This window comes from Ambystoma mexicanum, chromosome 2q (genome assembly GCF_040938575.1).
Source record: "Ambystoma mexicanum isolate Mex_15411 chromosome 2q, UKY_AmexF1_1, whole genome shotgun sequence".
NCBI classification, from domain to species: domain Eukaryota; kingdom Metazoa; phylum Chordata; class Amphibia; order Caudata; family Ambystomatidae; genus Ambystoma; species Ambystoma mexicanum.
In genome coordinates, this window is record NC_090924.1 from 1158121318 (window position 1) to 1158140501 (window position 19184).

The window sequence follows — 19184 nt, forward strand, 5'->3', positions numbered from 1 at the left end:
CAATGCAATATGTATTTCACAGGAGTGTCAAAACCGAACTGAGGCCAGCATTGTGTATGTTTTCCTTAACAAGAGCGAGAATCGGCTTTGCATAAAGAAACATACATAGATATTAAAAAGGTATTACTTTGACAGGAGCTTGATTGCAAAGGAAAAAGTTGTAATGATGCTCTATTTAAAGTGATAATTACAACGTGGGGAAAAATGACTTTTAAATACACCTGTGAGTAAAAACAGCAGCTTATGGCCTAGGAGGAAACATTGCATTTCTTCCCTCTGCCCCCAGCCACAGCAGCACCTCAATAAAAGGGGCACGGTTTGCTTCAGAGAAGAGAAACCTAGTCTTTGGATCGTAATCATAAAGTTGATGACGTTGCTTGGATGCCTTGTGCACAGAAGCACACCTGGGTAACTAAAACACGTTTAATCTGTTCCATCTTCCATCTGTCACAGGGCCTATGCTAAAAACCCTTGCAAATATAACCAGTATGCTCTGAGAAGTGTCCTGCAATGGTCTGCTCACCAAGAAATCAAATCTTCCCATCAGCCAGCAGGATTATGCGATTCACGCCTTAGGAGTCATGGTGTGTGATGCAAGGATAGGTGCTGAAGTCACAAGTGGGGGTGGGACTGTTTCAACAAATGGCCCTGCCAGCATTGTGCTTCAAAGAGCTTTCTGGCACTTGTCCCCCCAATAACCACTTTCTCATGAGTCATAAATGTCCCACCTCTGGGTTTTAAAAGGAGCATATACCATTGGCTGTTACCAGTATAGGAACTGTAAACACCACTATTATTGTGTTCAGCCCACAACATGTAAATGGAAATAACAAACAATTCAAATGTTACATATGAAATCATATTTAAGTTTCTGACTTTTGAAGGAAATGTCATAGAGGCTTACTTTAAAAAAAGAAAAAAATGCAAATCACTATCAGCTGAATTTAAAATGATAGTTTTTAGATATTTATTTATGCAAATGAAGGGGCTATACAGCCTTGGCTTTATTTCTATTTTATGTCATTTATAAACCCACTTTACACAAATAACATTTCAACTGGATAGATTGTATAAACATGCACTTAACTTGTTTTTTATGTCCTTTGTGTTGTTCTTTTCAGGGGAATTCATAGAATTTCGCACAAAAGTGGTGCACGCAGCTGGCGCACAGTGTGCGCGTGCGAATGTCTGGGCCAGCCGCGTGCGCTAAAATCGATTTCCTCGCACAGCGTATTCATGGATTTTAGCCTCCAAAACCAACCGTGGCGCAGAGTGGCGCAGCGACCCTGCAGCAGCGCCAGTTACGCTCCGAAGAACGCCCTCGCGCAAGGAAAAGCCATCAAAATTCCCAATTCAGCGCAAAGGTCTGCGCTAACCCTGGACCAGTTTACAGGGCAGCCAAACAGCAAACGCCAAGCGGGGAACGTGTATTACTGGGGTGCGCGTGAAGTTTCACACGCGAAAGGGCCTGTGCGAGTGGGGTACGTGTATTACTGGGGTTCGCGGGAAGTTTCACACGCGATTTCAGCAGGGTACGTGCATTATGGGGTTCGCGGGAACTTTCACACGCGAAAGGGCCTGTGCGAGTGGGGTACTTGTATTACGGGGTGCTCAGGAAGTTTCACACGCGATTGGCCTGGGTACGTGTATTTCAGGGGTGCGTGGGAAGTTTCACACCCGATTGGTCTAGGTACGTGTATTTCAGGGGTGCGTGGGAAGTTTCACAAATGATTGGCCTAGGTACATGTATTTCAGGGGTGCGCGGGAAGTTTCACACGCGATTGGCCTGGGTACGTGTATTTCAAGGGGTGTGCGGGAAGTTTCACACGCGATTGGCCTGGGTACGTGTATTTCAGGGGTGCGCGGTAAGTTTCACACGCGATTGGCCTGGGTACGTGTATTTCAGGGGTGCGCGGGAAGTTTCACATGCGATTGGCCTGGGTACGTGTATTTCAGGGGTGTGCGGGAAGTTTCACACGCGATTGGCCTGGGTACGTGTACTTCAGGGGTGCGCGGGAAGTTTCACACGCGATTGGCCTGGGTACGTGTATTTCAGGGGTGCGCTGGAAGTTTCACACGCGATTGGCCTGGGTACGTGTATTTCAGGGGTGCGCGGGAAGTTTCACACGCGATTGGCCTGGGTACGTGTATTTCAGGGGTGCGCGGGAAGTTTAACATGCGATTGGACTTGGTACATGTATTTCAGGGGTGCGCAGGAAGTTTCACACGCGATTAGAATGGGTATGTGTATTTCGGGGGTGTGCGGGACGCTTCACACGCGATTGGGCTTGGTAGTGTATTTCAGGGGTGTGCGGGAAGTTTCACACGCGATTGGCCTGGGTACGTATATTTCAGGGGTGCGGGGGGAAGTTTCAAACGCGATTGGACTTGGTATGTGTATTTCAGGGGTGCGCGGGAAGTTTCACACGCGATTGGCCTGGGTACGTGTATTTCAGGGGTGCGCGGGAAGTTTCACACGCGATTGGACTTGGTACGTGTATTTCAGGGGTGTGTGGGAAGTTTCACACACAATTGGCCTGGGTACGTGTATTTCAGGGGTGCACGGGAAGTTTCACACGCGATTGGCCTGGGTACGTGTATTTCAGGGGTGCGCGGGAAGTTTCACACGCGATTGGGCTTGGTACGTGTATTTCAGGGGTGCGCAGGAAGTTTCACACGCGATTGGCCTGGGTACGTGTATTTCAGGGGTGTGCGGGAAGTTTCACACACGATTGGACTTGGTACGTGTATTTCAGGGGTGCACGGGAAGTTTCACTCGCGATTGGCCTGGGTATGTGTATTTCGGGGGTGCGCGGGAAGTTTCACATGCGATTGGGCTTGGTAGTGTATTCCAGGGGTGCGCGGGAAATTTCACACGCGATTGGGCTGGGTACGTGTATTTCAGGGGTGCACAGGAAGTTTCACACGCGATTGGCCTGGGTCCGTGTATTTCGGGGGTGCGCGGGGAGTCCTACACGTGAATTGGCAGTGTGGGTCCTCCCAGGTGTCCCCTCTACCCCCTCCACGGCCCCTGCAGGCAGCCCACACCACAGGGGACTACCCTGCACCCCTGGTCATGCCCCCCAGCCAAGCCACATGTCACGTTGCAATATGATCACCAACTCATGTCTCCAAGCACCCCCACCCCCAAGCAGTGCAGAGCACCTGCCAGCAGGCCCCCACTCATGTCCCACAAATGTCCCCCTCCACCCCCACCCCCCAGCAGTCAGGGGCACCTGCCAGCAGGCCCACACACATGTCCCCCAGCACCCCCACCCCCCAGCAGGCAGGGGCACTTACCAGCAGGCCCTCACACATGTCCCCCAGCACCCCCACCCCCAGCAGTCAGGGGCACCTGCCAGAAGGCCCCCACTCATGTCCCACACATGACCCCCAGCACCCCCAACCCCCAGCAGTCAGGGGCACTTGACAGCAGGCCCCCACACATGTCCCACACATGCCCCCCTGCACCCCCACACCCCAGCAGTGCAGGGCACCTGCCAGCAGGCCCCCACTCATGTCCCACACATGTCCCCCAGAACCCCCACCACCCAGCAGTCAGGGGCACCTGCCAGCAGGTCCCCACTCATGTCCCACACATGTCCCCCAGCACCCCCACTCCCAGCAGTCAGGGGCACCTGCCAGCAGGCCCCCACACATGTCTCCCTGCAACCCCATCCCCCAGCAGTCAGGAGCACCTGCCAGCAGGCCCCCACACATGTCCCCCAGCGCCCCCACCCCCCAGCAGTCAGGGGCACCTGCCAGCAGGCCCCAACTCATGTCCCACACATGTCCCCCAGCACCCCCACCCTCTAGCAGTCAGGGGCACCTGCCAGCAGGCCCCCACTCATGTCCCACACATGTCCCCCTGCACCCCCAGCCCCCATCATTGACAGGCACCTGCCAGCAGGCCTTGACACATGTCCCCCAGCCAACACGTCATCACAATCCAGATCCCTGGCTCTTATGGACACACAAATCCCACCCCACAGCACCCCAGTCCAAACACCCAAACAAGCTTTACATCCACTACAAATTGAAATCCCCATTACATGATAGATCACAAATAAGCAGTATTCACATGAGTACAAGTCTGCCCGACCCACACAATGGCAACACATGACTGAGAAAACCCACATTGGGACATGCATGAAACCAATGAGAGAAGACCACACTTTGAAGTAAGAAACAAAAATGTAATCAAGTCAAAATGAAGTGAATGAAATAAAAACACACAATAATGCCAATAATAATGAAAATGCTGCATGTCCCAAAAAATGATAAATTAAAAAAATGAGAATCCAAATTAATCCAAATGAAAATGTGTCCAAAGTCACCGTCCAACAAGGCAAATCCAAAGGGAAAGAAAAGCGTAATATCCATTGCTCCATGGTGAAGAAAAATAAAGATGAAGGAGAAAAATCCACTGTAAAAATATGTACAAATAGCTAATCCAGGGTCCATGAGCCCAACGACATAAATTAAACCTACAATGAAACCTATCTAATTAATAACTATATACAAAAATGTGGGGCATAGTCCATGCGCCCCAAATGAAAGAAAAAAGAAATGAAACTTAACACTAATTAACTAAATACAATGGTTGCGGGCAAGTCCAACGGCTCACTTGTTGATGTCATGGGTCAGGGCATCATCGAACTCCTGTTCAATGTCTTGGAGGCGGGCCTGTTCTCTGGCCCCGAGGTCTAGCAGGGATAAAGCCATGTCCACCTCCAACTCCCTGCAAATTCCCTCGAGGCACTCAGCCCGCCTCAGCGCCCTGCACATGCAGTTCTCCGCCCTGACCATCGTGAGCCGTGCCTCCTCTGCCCGCAACTGCCTCTGCCAGCACGACGGCATCCAGGCTGATGGAATCCACCGACGCCGTCGTGCACGTGCCCTGCTCGATGATGCCGGCACATCCTCCATCTGGGGTCCAGTTGCTGTGGTGTCCACCCCTGCTGGACCTCCGACTCCCGACTGTGGCAGGGATGGGATCCCCTCTGAGCTGGCTGGGTTGGTCAGGGCAGGTCCACAGGGGGCCCTGGTGGCATCTTGGCCAGAAGACGGCATGGAGAACGACTGGCGCATAGTCTCCACAGAAGAGGAGAGGGCCGCCAGAGTGGCCGACACATGTACAAAACCCCCGAACATGGACACTCCCAACTGGGCTACGTTGGCACGCTGCTCTTCGTGATGACGTGCATGCTCCCCCAGGAAGCACGCACGTCATCACGAATGTCACGCGTGCGCAACGCGACACCAATCAGGACCTTCTCCATGCGGCCAGGGGTCCCCGCGTCCACAGGTAGAGGAGTGTCAGATGACATGGCCAACCCCCCTACCTGCGGATGGGCCTTGGATGGGGCATCCCTGCTGGTGCATGGTGGTGCAGTCACAGGGTCAGGGACAGCGACATGCACAGGCCCCTCCGCGGTGACCTGTGCTGCCTCCTGCCCCTGGCCCTGGACTGCACCACTTGCACCAGTGGTACCACCCCCACCAGGCCCCATGTGCGGCTCAGTAGCAGCCTCCTCCTCCTCTGTGGAAACCACCAACCTGGATGGCTCCACACCATCTTCCGCCGTTGCAAGCCCCTGTTGGGGCTCACCCACCCCTTCCTCTGCAGCCGTAGTGGCAGATGCAGCACCAGTCCCCTCACTCCCAGACAATGGTAAATTCTGGGAGGGTGACTGGGCCTTGCGTCGCCGGCCGGTGGGGGCATCCCCGCCGCTTTGCTCCACAGCGCCGTCTCCGCCCTCTTCATCACTTGCCGCTGTGTAGAGGGAGACATAGAACACAAGCATCAGGGTACTGTACAATGGTCCCCTAGATCTGAAGCAATAGCAGATGAGTGGCACTGTCAAACATCACTTCCATCATGTCCCTCCACAACACATGGGTCAGTGCAGGCAAAACACATGCAGTAACAGGCATGGCGCATGCTATGAACATTAGCATACATGTCCAAGGGACTCTTGAAACATACAATTGTGTTTTGAAACTCACATGCATAATGGGTCATGCCTATCACATGCACACACTTCACCCTAGTTTCATTCATCTGGCCTCGTACACCCCAGACACAGTGGATACAAGGATGAGTAGGCTGCATCAGTGAATCTGAACATTGTCACAGACATGTGTCATGCATCCATGCCATTTCCAAGTCACAGAAACTCAAGTCAGACACACAGACATGGACACCATACATGTCCATGACAGCAGCACCCATCTCTCACACCCCATCCATGTCCAATAACAGAGACAGGCATACATTAATGTGTGCATTCCCGATGCTGCTCCGCATGTTGCATTGTAACACATGCACCAACCATGTGGTTCACACATTACTGGTCTCACATGCATAACCATGATGTCCCTGCTCACACACATACGTACATGGCCTATGTCACACATACAGGCAAGTATCAGACAACCAGCACCCTGCAACATGCTCTGTCTCACATAGCAATGCTTGGCTACTTACCGCTCAACTCCGTACGGGTCTGCCTCCGAAGGATCTGGGCGTGGAGCGCTGGGCCTACGCGTTCCAGGACCCTCATCTGGATGGTACTCATGCTGCCCCGGCCCCCCTCCACGAGGCGCCGGGCCTTGTTGAGGGTCCTGGACCTCAAGTCCTCCCAGCGCTTCTTGACATGTTGGAATCTTCAGATTGCCACCCCCTCCTGGTTGATGGCAGTCACAATGTTCGTCCAGATCCTGGTCTGTCCTTCCTTGTCGGCGCGCGAACTTCCGAAGAGGGCATCATACTGCCCCAGGACTTGCTCCACCAGGACACCAACTTCGGTGGCAGTGAAGCTGGTGGCCCTCTGCCTCTCTGGCTGGGGGTTGCCGGTGGTCTCAGATGGTGGTGTGCCCGACATGGCAACCCCAGAGGCAGGAGTGGGTGGGCTACGGGGTCCTGGGGCTGGGCTGTGGAGCGATGGAATCCCAGTCGGGAGTCTTCTGTTCCAGCAGGGGTGGACACAGCAACTGGAGCCCTGCAGATGGCTGACATGCAGGCACCAAATAGCAGGGCACGTGGGCAGCAGGCAGGCAGCAGCAGATGGCTGGTGGGAGCGTGCTCGCGGCTCTTGGGGGCAGGAAAATGGCCTTCAGGGCTTGAGCGTGGTCTTCCGTGTGTGTACACGTGGCAGCTTGATACGGAGTGATTTGGCACGTGAAAATCTTGCATGTCAGCGTGTAATTCGAGGAAAGGCCCTTAGCGTGTAAGCTCGTCAGCACACGTACGCGATATCATTGGACCAAAGGCCCTAAGCGCGTAAGCGCGTCTGTGATGTATTGTGCACGGCGTTGCCCTTTCGCCTGTAAAACTTGCCGCGCACCCCTGAAATACACGTACTCCGCTCGAACAGGGCCCTTTCGCGTGTGAAACTTCACGCAAACCCCGTAATACACGTACCCTGCTGAAATCGCGGGTGAAACTTCCTGCGAACCCCAGGAATACACGTACCCTGCTGAAATCGTGGCTAAAACTTCCTGCAAACCCCAGGAATACACGTACTCCGCTCAACAGGGCCCTTTCGCATGTAAAACTTCAAGCTGTACCCCAGAACTGCACGTACCCCGCTCGCTCGCACAGGGCCAATATTCCTGGGGTTCGTGTGAAGTTTCACACGCGATAGGCCCTGTGCAAGTGGGGTACATGTATTACTAGGGTTCGCGTGAAGTTTCACACGCGATAGGCCCTGTGCGAGTGGGGTACATGTATTACTGGGGTTCACGTGAAGTTTCACACGCGATAGGCCCTGTGAGAGTGGGGTACGTGTATTACTGGGGTTCGTGTGAAGTTTCACACGCGATAGGCCCTGTGCAAGTGGGGTACATGTATTACTGGGGTTCGCGTGAAGTTTCACACGCGATAGGCCCTGTGCGAGTGAGGTACATGTATTACTGGGGTTCACGTGAAGTTTCACACGCGATAGGCCCTGTGAGAGTGGGGTACGTGTATTACTGGGGTTCGCGTGAAGTTTCACACGCGATAGGCCCTGTGTGAGTGGGGTACGTGTATTACTGGGTTTCGCGTGAAGTTTCACACGTTATAGGCCCTGTGCGAGTGGGGTATGTGTATTACTGGGGTTTGCGGGAAGTTTCACACGCGATTTTGCTGTCAGAGCAGGGTACGTGAATTTCGGGGGTGCGCGGGGAGTCCTACACATGAATTGGCAGTGTGGGTCCTCCCAGGTGTTCCCTCTACACCCTCCACGGCCCCTGCAGGCAGACCACACCACAGGGGACTACCCCGCACCCCTGGTCATGTCCCGCAGGCAGCCCATCCACCATGGGCATGCACCCCAGCCAAGCCACCTGTCCGCTTGCACAACTGATCAGCAACCCATGTCCCCCTGCACCCCTGCCCCGCAGCAGTGCGGGGCACCTGCCAGCAGGCCCCCACTCATGTCCCACTCAGTCCCCTTGCAACCCCACCCCCCAACAGTGTGGGGCACCTGCAGCAGGCCCACACTCATGTCCCACTCATGTCCCCTTGCACCCCCACCCCCAGCAGTGCGGGGCACCTGTCAGCAGGCCCCCACTCATGTCCCACTCATGTCCCCTTGCACTCCCACCCCCCACTAGTGTGGGGCACCTGCCAGCAGGCCCCCACTCATGTCCCACTCATGTCCCCTTGCACCCCCACCCCCAAGCAGTGCGGGGCACCTGCCAGCAGGCCCCCACTCATGGCCCACTCATGTCCCCTTGCACCCCTACCCCCCAGCAGTGTGGGGCACCTGCCAGCAGGCCCCCACTCATGTCCCCCACAACATGTCATCACCATCCACAATCATGGGCCTAATGGCCACCCAAATCCCACCCCACGCCACCCCAGTCGGAACACACAACCAAGAATTACATACACCCCACATTGAAATCCCCATCACATGAAACATCCCAAATGGCAAGTATGCACATCAATACATGTCCATCACACACACACACAATGGGTGCAAGTGAATGAGAAAACATGCATTGTGACATGCAGGAAACCAAGGAAAGCATACCACACAATGACGTATCAAATAAAAATGTATTAGACACAAAAGCAAGGGAATTAAATGAAATCACACAATAATGTAAATAATAAATAAAAAGCTGCATGTCCAAAATATGAAAAAGAAGATGTGTAAAACCAGAATAAAAATCAATCCAAAAGCAAATGGGTTCAAAGAGTCTGTCCGTCAAATCAAATCCAAAGTGAAAAAAAAGAAAAATACATTGATCCATGGTAAAAAAAAAAAAGGCAAATGAAGTGAAATCCATTGTGGAACTATATACAAAGTACAAATCCAGGGTCCATGAGCCCAACCATTGAAAGGAAATCTACAAAAACCCTACATAATGAACAACTATATACAAAAAGGTGGGGCATTGTCCAAGCGCCCCAAATGAAAAGAAAAACAAAAGGAAACCTAACACTATATAACTATTTACAATGGCAGCGGGCTAGTCCAACGGCTCACTTTCTGATTTCTTGGGCCAGGGCATCATCGAACTTCTGCTCGATGTCCCGGAGGCGGTCCTCTTCCATGGCCCCGAGGGTTCGCAGGGACGATGACATCTGGACCTCCAGGTCCCTGCGAATGGCCTCGAGGCACTCGGCCCACCTCAGGGCCCTATGGATGGAGTTCTCCGCCCTGACCACCGTGAGCCGAGCCTCTTCCGCCCGCTGCCGCTCCGCATCTATAGCATGGCCCAACCGCTGCCACACAGAAGACACTTCCTGTCCTGGGTCCTCCTGCCCTCTGGCCTATGCCTGCCCCTCTGATGTTGAAGGCCCCGAGCCATCATGGCTCCCACTTGGTTGCTGCTGCTGCTGTGCCTGTGCCCTGGCTCCTGCTGCCTGCACATCCTCCTCCGGCTGGGGTGCAGTTGTTGGGGTGGCCACCCTTGCTGGACATCCGACTCCCGACTGTGGCAGGGATGTGTCCTCCAGCAGCCTGGCCGCAGGGTCAGAGTCAGCTCCACAGGGCACCCAGGTGACACATGGGTGGGAAGATGGCACAGAGGATGACTGGCGCATAGGGGGTTCAGTTGAGGAGGGGGTCGGAACAAGGTCAAGAAAACAGAGGAATCCGGCCCTGGTGAGCTGTCCCAGTGGGTCAACGCGGTCAACGAGCCATGCGAGAAGACGTGCAGTCTCCTCATGAAAAGACTGCAACGCCAACCCACCCAGGACAGGCTCGGGGACAGGCAGTGACAGGATCAGGGACAGGATTACACACAGGCACCTCCGCGATGGCCTGTGCTGCCTCCTGTCCCTGCCCCTGCACTGCACCACTAGCACCAGTGGAATCCCCACCTCCAGACCCCGTCTCTGTCCCATGCATGGCCTCCTCCTCCACCAAACCCCCCACCAACTTGGATGACTCCATCCCATCTTCCTCCGTCGGATCCTGTGGGGTCTCAGCTGCCCCTTCTGCTGTCGAGGAGTCCAACTCCGACCTCCGCCTCTTGGACCTACCCTCGGCAGCTGTGGCCTGGGACGCGGCACCAAACTCCTCACTCGTAGACGAGATCACAGACTGGGAGGGGAGCCGGGCTTTGCGTCTCCGGCTGGCGGTGCGATCCCTGCTGTTGGGCTCCACAGCACCCTCTCCGCCCTCTTCATCAGTTGATGCTGCAGACAGGGAGAGATAGGAGACAGGCATCCGGGCACTGTAAAATGGACTGATACACAAATGACAGTTCCACATGAGTGGCAGTGTCAAACTTCAGACATGGAATCACAATCCCCAAAACACATGGCATGACTCACACACATGAGCAATTCCACAGCCATATGGCAACAGCCAGCACCATCCATACACATACAACAGCATGAGCAGCCAAAGGTGAGCCAAACATCACATGAAACACAAGGAGTGCACTAGACATGCACACACGTCACCACACTTACATGCATGTGTACACCTCCACCAACTGTCGCAGTGATGAGATCGGCATCCATGTCACATCTGGCAATCAGTCTTCTACATATCAGTGTCCCAAGCATCCATGTTGCATCACTGTTGCATCCTTGTTAAATACACACACATGCACATGTACACGGTGCAGATACATGCAGCTGGAACCGACATCCATGTGTGACACCACAACCATGCCAACTTACATACACAGTCATTCAAGCATGTGTGCTCACACATCTGCATTAGGCATGCAAGCTTACACATACATGCACCATCCATGTGTTCCACACATGAGAGGACATGCATGTGTTAGCCTCACAGCCCTGTACATACACATCCATACACGGCCCTACAAAACGACATGTGCAACCTGCACACTACTGGCACACCACCACATGCACAGCTTACAATCAGTATGCATGTACACTTACCACTCGACTCCAGACGGGTCTGCCTCTCAAGGACATGGACGTGGAGCGCTGGAGATATGCGTTCCAGGACCCTCATTTGATGTTCCGACAGGTGGCCCCGGCGCCCCTTAGCATCTACTGCCTTCAAGAGGCGCCAGGCCTTGTTGAGGGTCCTGGACCTGAAGTCCTCCCAGCGCTTCTTGACATGTTGGAATTTTCGGACTGCCACCCCCTCCATGTTGATGACAGTCACGATGTCCGTCCAGATCCTGGTCCGTCCTTCCTTGTCGGCGTGCAAACTTCCGAAGAGGGCCTCATACTGCCCCAGGACTTGCTCCACCAGGACATCAACTTCGGTGGCAGTGAAGCTGGTGGCCCTCTGCCTCTCTGGCTGGGGGTTGCCAGTGGTCTCAGATGGTGGTGTGCCCGACATGGCAACCCCAGAGGCTGGCGTGGGTAGGTAATTGGGTCCTGAGGCTGGGCTGTGGAGTGATGGTATCCCAGTCGGGAGTCTTCAGTTCCAGCAGGGGTGGACATAGCAACTGCACCCCTGCAGATGGCTGATGTGCAGGCAGCAAATAGCAGGGCACGTGGGCAGCAGGCAGTCAGGCAGCAGCAGATGGCAGGTGGGAGCGTGCTCGGGGCTCTTGGGGGCAGGAAAATGGCCTTCAGGGCAGGAGCCTGGTCTTCCGTGTGTTTTTGCATGGCCAGCTTGATAGGGAGTGATTTGGCACGTGAAAAAATTGCACGTCAGTGTGAAATTCAAGGAAAGGGCCGTAGCGCGTAAGCGTGTCAGCGCACACACGCGATTCCATTTGACCAAAGGCCTTTAGCGCGTAGGCGAGTAAGTTACATTATGCGCGCGGGCGTTTCCCTCATAGCACGTGATGACAGAGCACACGTGGAAAAACTGCACGTCCGAGTGTCCTCGCGTGTAATTGGAGGAAAGCGCCCGCATACACGCGTATCTGACGTGCATGTGTGGGCCGGTTTAAAAGCTGCGTGTAGGATGCCATTTCCTTGTACGTGCATTTTGTGGAGAGCGAGTGCGTGAAATCTGTACTTCTTGTCGGTTCACACACAAATACTTCACAGTGTTTCTAGTTCGTACTCCCTGTTACCTCTGACAGTTCTTTTCTGATTTTTTGTTGGGCCTGTTTCCTCAAACAGAGTTCACTTCTCCTTTTGTCCTGTCTCCTCAAACAGCATACAATTCTTCTTTTGGCGGGGGTGTTGCCAACACGCACCCGCACGTATTTTTCACGTTCTTTTTCCAGGCAGACGGTGAGTTCCGCACGTACTTAGCAACTGTGTTTGCCCCGTGTGTCGCCTTCCCCTTCAGAGGTCATTGTAGGCTGCGTGTATTACACGTACGCTTATTTTTGTGTTTCTGGGTGCCACAGCGTAGTGCGAGTTCATTTTTTCATGCACCTGGTCTACGAAGGGTTGCGTGCACGTTTATTTTTGATTTTGGGCTGCCTGTGCATTGCGTGACCCGTCATCTTCCCCCAGGGGTCACAGACAGCCTTGTTAGAGCACTAGGGTACGTATTCCATCTGGTATCCTACCCCTTTGACCCCCAATTGCCCAGGACAATAGTTTACTGCAACTCCCATATGCACAACAACATCAGTGCCATGGCTGGGAGGTGACCAAGCGGTAAGGGAGGCAAAGGTGGCCGACCCTCAAAAGGTGGGCATGGTGGGCACGGTAGGGGACGTGGCCGGGATTTGCAGGGTGCCCCTATGCCCCCATGTGTGGAGGAACAATCAGGGACACCCATCCCCCACCCATGGTTGAGGGAAACATGGCTGACACCATCCAAGCTCAGCCCCTGTTGGACCAGCCCATTGTGGCACCTGACCTGCCACAGGATGACTCCCTGGCAGACTTCCAGGTCAGCAAGTCTAGGGCACGTGTGGCAGTGCAAGTTGTTGTCACCAATCCACGTGGATCTGGGGTAGCTATGTCATCTGCTGCCCCAAGTATGCAGGGTGGGGAGGCTGCAGGAGCAGCTGCAGCTCCATCCGCCCCAGCTCTGATTCTCCCAGCCAGGACAGTGTCAGTCCCAGTCCATCAAACTGACGTTCCCCCTTCCAACATTACCTAGCAACCAATGCCTGCATCAAGAACTATATTCATTGTGCATTTCCACACTCCTACTACCCAGTCCACCGGTGATTCTGCCCCTACTGACCAGAGCGGCGTACGTCACTCTGCCTCTGCTCCACCTTTAAAGAAGAGGAAGAAGGGTGCTCTGGCACGACAGGCTGAGACCCCAGAAACGGCTACACACTCCGGCACGTCAAGGAAGCCTTGCTTTAATGACGCAGAACTTGATGCACTTGTGCGCTATGTGTCGGCACATAGCCACGAAATGTTGGTGACTGCAGGGTGCAGACCACACCTGGTCAACGTAAGGCACAGGCAGACCATCGCCAACCACATAAGTGCCCTTGGATTTGTGAGGCGCTCAGCTGATGATTGCTACAAGCAGTGGAATGACCTGAAACGCAGAGCAAAGAACAAGCTGGCCTCAAATCATGCCGCTACTCTGGTGACTGGCGGTGGGTCTCCACAAGAGGACAACAAACTCACTGAACATGAGTCTATTGCTGGGGCCTTCGTCACAGAGGAACAGATCCAAGGTGTGGGAGGACTACCTGATTATGAAGCATTGTCCAGTGAGTGCCCATGCATGTGTGTGTAATACATGTGTATGTTGTTTGGGTGACGGGTTCTGATTGAGTGCCAGGTGAGGGTGTGTGTGCCTGAGTGGTATGGGCCACCCATGTGCTTCATCCAAAACATTCAGCGGCCTGGGATTTGGGTGTGACAGTATCCCTTCTGCCCACATTAGTAATTTGGCTCAACATTACGGCAGTTGCCCTTGAAGTGGCATCTTGCAACAACATTGTTTGTATTTTTCAGTGTTCGTTCAGGCTGATTGTTTCAATTCTCCCACTTTGGCTATGCATTCCTCAGCCCTATTGTCACATTTGTGACATGCTTCTGTCATTGATGAACCCCACATTGGACCACATGTGTTACCTTGTTAGATGAATGATTTGACCATTCAGGCTAATTGAGTATTGGCCTGATCACATGAATTTTTGGGGCCTGTTTGAATGTGGAACATGATAGTTGTTTCCTGTCATGTTAATGTGACAAACCATTTATGTATACATCGGGCTGTAATCACTGTATTTTTGGACACTGGATGTGTTGCAGTGTGTGGCACATGCCTATTTTGTCACACTATGTAGCATTTTTCATCTCATCATGTCGATCTCACATGGATGGCTGACAGTATTCATTCACTGACATATGGATGTACTTGTGGAATGTACCATGGCTATGGTACATGCCATCTGTGTGATGGCATGTGTCATGTCTGTGTATTGGACATGCCACTCACAGGCCAATGTATGATGGCAGTGCTACCCAGCATGCAGCAAATGTGTTGCTCTTCCATGTAGGTGTCATCAGTGTCTGCCTTTTGGGTCCCCTTCAAACTCAGTGGCAGTGCATGCATGGGAGGGTTATAGTCATGTGGGACATGTGTAAATCGTGTAAATCATGTAGTGGTTCTGTAGCTTGTCAGGCCTGTTTGTGTGCTATGGTGCTAATACCTGTTTCCATTTTTTGTCTTTCATGTATTTGCAGGGGATGATGCACTTGATGCTGTTGAGGTTGAGGAGATGGTACAGAGCCAGGAGGAATCTCAGGCACGACCGGGCACCAGTGGGGGACATGGTGTGGTGGTGGATGAGAACCCAATCTTGCTGCAGAACATTCTATCGAGGGGTGCCTCTGGGTGCACCTCCCCAGTCCTCTATTCAGGTGTTGATTGGGATGATGAGACCTATGTGGCGTTGCAGGTAAGTGTTTTTGGCAGGGATTCTGTTCTGTCCAACCCACCTGTACCAGGGGTAGAAACCCTCTATGGGGATGTCAGTGTTGGTAAGTCTGCCTTTGGTGGTTACGGATGCAGGGTCACACTCCACAACATCTGATCCTGTTCCTGGGCCATCAGATCAGAGGGGGAATGCAGTCCTGCAGCCTCAGGCAGTGCCGGCACAGCAAGGCGCAGATCGCCTTGCCCCAAAAAGGTGTGGTGCCTGCCGACGCAGTGGCCGTACGCCACCAGGCAATACCGCATGGGAACAATCCATTTACGGTATGGCAACCCAACAGGCAGCATCAGTTGAGATATTGGCTCAAGCAATGGAGAGGGTGGCCACTTCCATTGCCCCCCGTGACAGGCAGATGTAGCTACTACAGCAGGCAACAGACTCCATTTGCCAATCACACAGGGAGGACATGTTAGCTTCCAACGGGGACAGACGGGCGGCACTGGAGACTCTACGCCAATCAATATCAATAGAGTCCCAGGGCCACAGGGAAGCCCTGAGGGTAGAACTCCATCACCTCAGGGAGACTCTTGTTGACCTTGAGGCTTCCACTAACTTGAGGACAGAACAGCAGCTGGAGCGGCTCACACGTTCACTCTCAGCTGAGATGCAGGCAACTCGGGAGGAGATCAGTGCATCACGTCAGGTGCTGCATGGGGATCTCCGCACTATAATCCTCCAAAACGAAACCTTCCACACCTGCATGCTTGCTGCCATGGAGGACCATACCAGGGCTTTGCGTGGGCTGCCTCCCATTGCACCACCACCTCCTGTGGCAGCACTACCTCCTGTGGCATCAGCAGAGGGTGATGATAGCGACAGCAGCAGTTCTCCCACATTGGCATAGCCGTGCAGGCCATGAGCCCAAGGAGGTGTTTTTTTTTCCCAACAGCCACACAGGTGGGTGTTGGTGTGCACCCTGTCCTCGGACCTCCTCGGTGCCCCCCCTGCCCCCCACAAGGCCATTTTTAATTTTTGATTTTTTGTTTTTTTGCAGTGTGTTGCCCTGTGTGGCTCCCGTGGGCATCCACTGTATTCCGGCTGGGCACATGCAGGCTTGTCCTGAGTTTGGGCTAGATGCTTGGGTTCGTGAGACACACACCCCTCCTGCTTCCCGTAGGACTCCCATGAGCTGTGTGGGCAGTCTGTAGTCAATACTGTGTATACATTCCTAGTAGATATTGTTGTTGAATTGTACACTGCATGGTGTATTGCTATGTGCTTGTGCATCCATGTCTTTTGCCTAATATGCAGGTTAATTCCTCATGTCTTCACAAGGCCATCTATTTTGGAGATGGAGTTCATGTTGTAAGCAGTGCACTTGGGCATTTGTGTGGCAGCAGCACTGTAAAGTTGGAAGTGGCCGATGTGCTGGCATGATCAGGTTGTAAGACTACCACTACTTTAACTTAGTACTGTCATGTTTATGCTATGTTTGAGGTTGTGTAGCTGCATTGAATTGTTGGTAAGTATTTGGTCATTTTTGTTGTTAGTTCTACATTACTGGGAGCATATTGTGTGTGGGCAGTTTCCATTGAGGACACTGTACTTTGACACTTGTGTGATGTTTTGGGGATTGCTTTGTTTGCTCTCACATAGCATGACATGCCATGGTGTGTTGGGTGGCGGTGCTGGGGAGGGTTTGGGTGACATGGCACTGTTGTCATGTTGTATTCTGCAAGGGGGTAATGATTTTTGCAGCATAGAAGTGTGTCTTTTGATAACACAGCATTGGTGGTGTTTGTGTAGGTAGGGCACACAATGTAACACTTCCAGGTGACCAATCTCAGGCTGGTATGGTTGTGACAGTTGACTGTCCCTTATGTCATCATCAATGATTGTCAGCTGGCATGTGCCAGGGCTGTGTGCACTCCACAGGGGTGTGATTTTAGGTGAAGTAATTATCCACCAGCTGTGTACGGGCTGCCTCACCCTGTGCCCTTTCCCCTCCCATGTGCAGTGGCCGTGCTTGTGGTTGGGGATGTGGGGGCACCACCATGTCCACCGGCAGGCCCTGGCGTGTTGCAACGTTGTGCAGGACACATACTGCCACTATGATCCTGCACACTACTGGGGGAGCGTATAACAGCTGCCCGCCAGAATGGTCGAGGGAGCGAAAGCGTGACTTGAGCACTCCGAATGTGCGCTCCACTATGCCCCGGGTTGCAATATGGGCTGTGTTGTATCTTACCTCGGGTGGTGTGGTGGGGTTCCGTATTGGCGTCATCATGTGGGTGCTCAGAGTATAGGCACTGTCCCCTGGGGAGGTGGTGATGGGTATCATTAGTGGGGTTGCTACATTGCTCAGTATCTGAAATGCATGCATGTGCTGTGGCATTTATACTCACGGAGCAGCCATGTATTGCCATGCCGCCCAGCTTCTAGGTCCCGGTTTAGGGTTGACATTCTGTAAATGAAACTGTTGTGGGTGGACCCTGGATAGTTGGCATATACTGAGGTGATGATTCCCTTGGCATCACCTACTACCTGGACGTTGATGGAATGCCAGTGCTTGCGGTTTCTGTAGATGTGCTCTGATATCCTGGGGGGACGTAGAGCCACATGGGTGCAATCAATGGCATCTAGCACTTTGGGGAAGTGTGCCACCCCGTAAAAATCCTGAACGACAGCCTGCCTTTCTGCAGGTGTTCTGGGCAGGTATATGTGCCTGCGGACTGATGGGTGTGCAGTCATGATGGCCAACACCTGGTGTAGGCAACGTGACTGCGTGGCCTGTGACATCCCCCCCACTATAGCAGTTGTCCGTTGAAATGATCCAGTGGCCAAGAAGTGCAGTGCATTGAGGACCTTCTGGAGGGGGCTGAGTGCTTGGGAGCACAGGGTGGGTGATGTGATATCATCCTCCCACTCACTGACCAGGTCGAGTATTATGTGAGGTGGAAACCTGTACCTCCCATACACCTGGTCATCAGGCATCCCAAAAAGGCTTGTTCTGGGTGTAAAAATTCTGGCCCTGACTATCCTCCTCCTCCTCTTGCGATATCCCACAGCCACTGTTGCTAGAAACGGTATATTCATCCTGGCATCTGAGCTTGTTTGTTGTTTGCGTGCACTTTTATGCTGCGCGGGTCGACGTACGCCTGCTTCCTGCAGGCGTACGTCTTTCCGGATTGGCGTGTCTTTTTTGGCGCACGCGTTAGCCCCGTTCGATTCCATTAATACGTGTTGTAGGCGAGCGTGTGGCCGTTCTGCACACTTTCCTCCTGTACTTCCCCACCCACCCCAGTAATACACGTACCCCGCTCGCCCAGGCCCAATCGCGTGTAAAACTTCCTGCGAGCTGCTGAAATACACGTACCACGCTCGCCCAGGCCCAATCGCGTGTAAAACTTCCCACGAGCCCCTGAAATACATGTACCCCGCTCGCCCAGGCCCAATCGCTTGTAAAACTTCCCGCGAGCCCCTGAAATACACGTACCCGCTTGCCCAGGCCCAATCGCGTGTAAAACTTCCCGCGAGCCCCTGAAATATACGTACCACGCTCGCCCATGCCCAATCGCGTGTAAAACTTCCCGCGAGCCCCTGAAATACATGTACCCCGCTCGCCCAGGCCCAATTGCGTGTAAAACTTCCCGCAAGCCCCTGAAATACACGTACCCGCTCGCCCAGGCCCAATCACGTGTGAAACTTCCTGCGCACCCCCGAAATACACACACACACGCTATTTTTGTCCGTGTTTGTCGCCTACCCCTTTGCACGTCATTTGTCCTAGAGGGCCACAGTATGGGACATTTATCAGAGCTGTATATACATGCTTTTTGTTAGCTCACATTTTTTTAATGCGCAGGGATGCTACCGCCTGCCTTCGTGTGGCGGACGTGTGTTGATGCACATAGTTAACTTTTGCTTTGTGTCATGAGATCACCATTTCACTGCTGGGGGGTGGGGGTGCTGGGGGACATGAGTGGGGG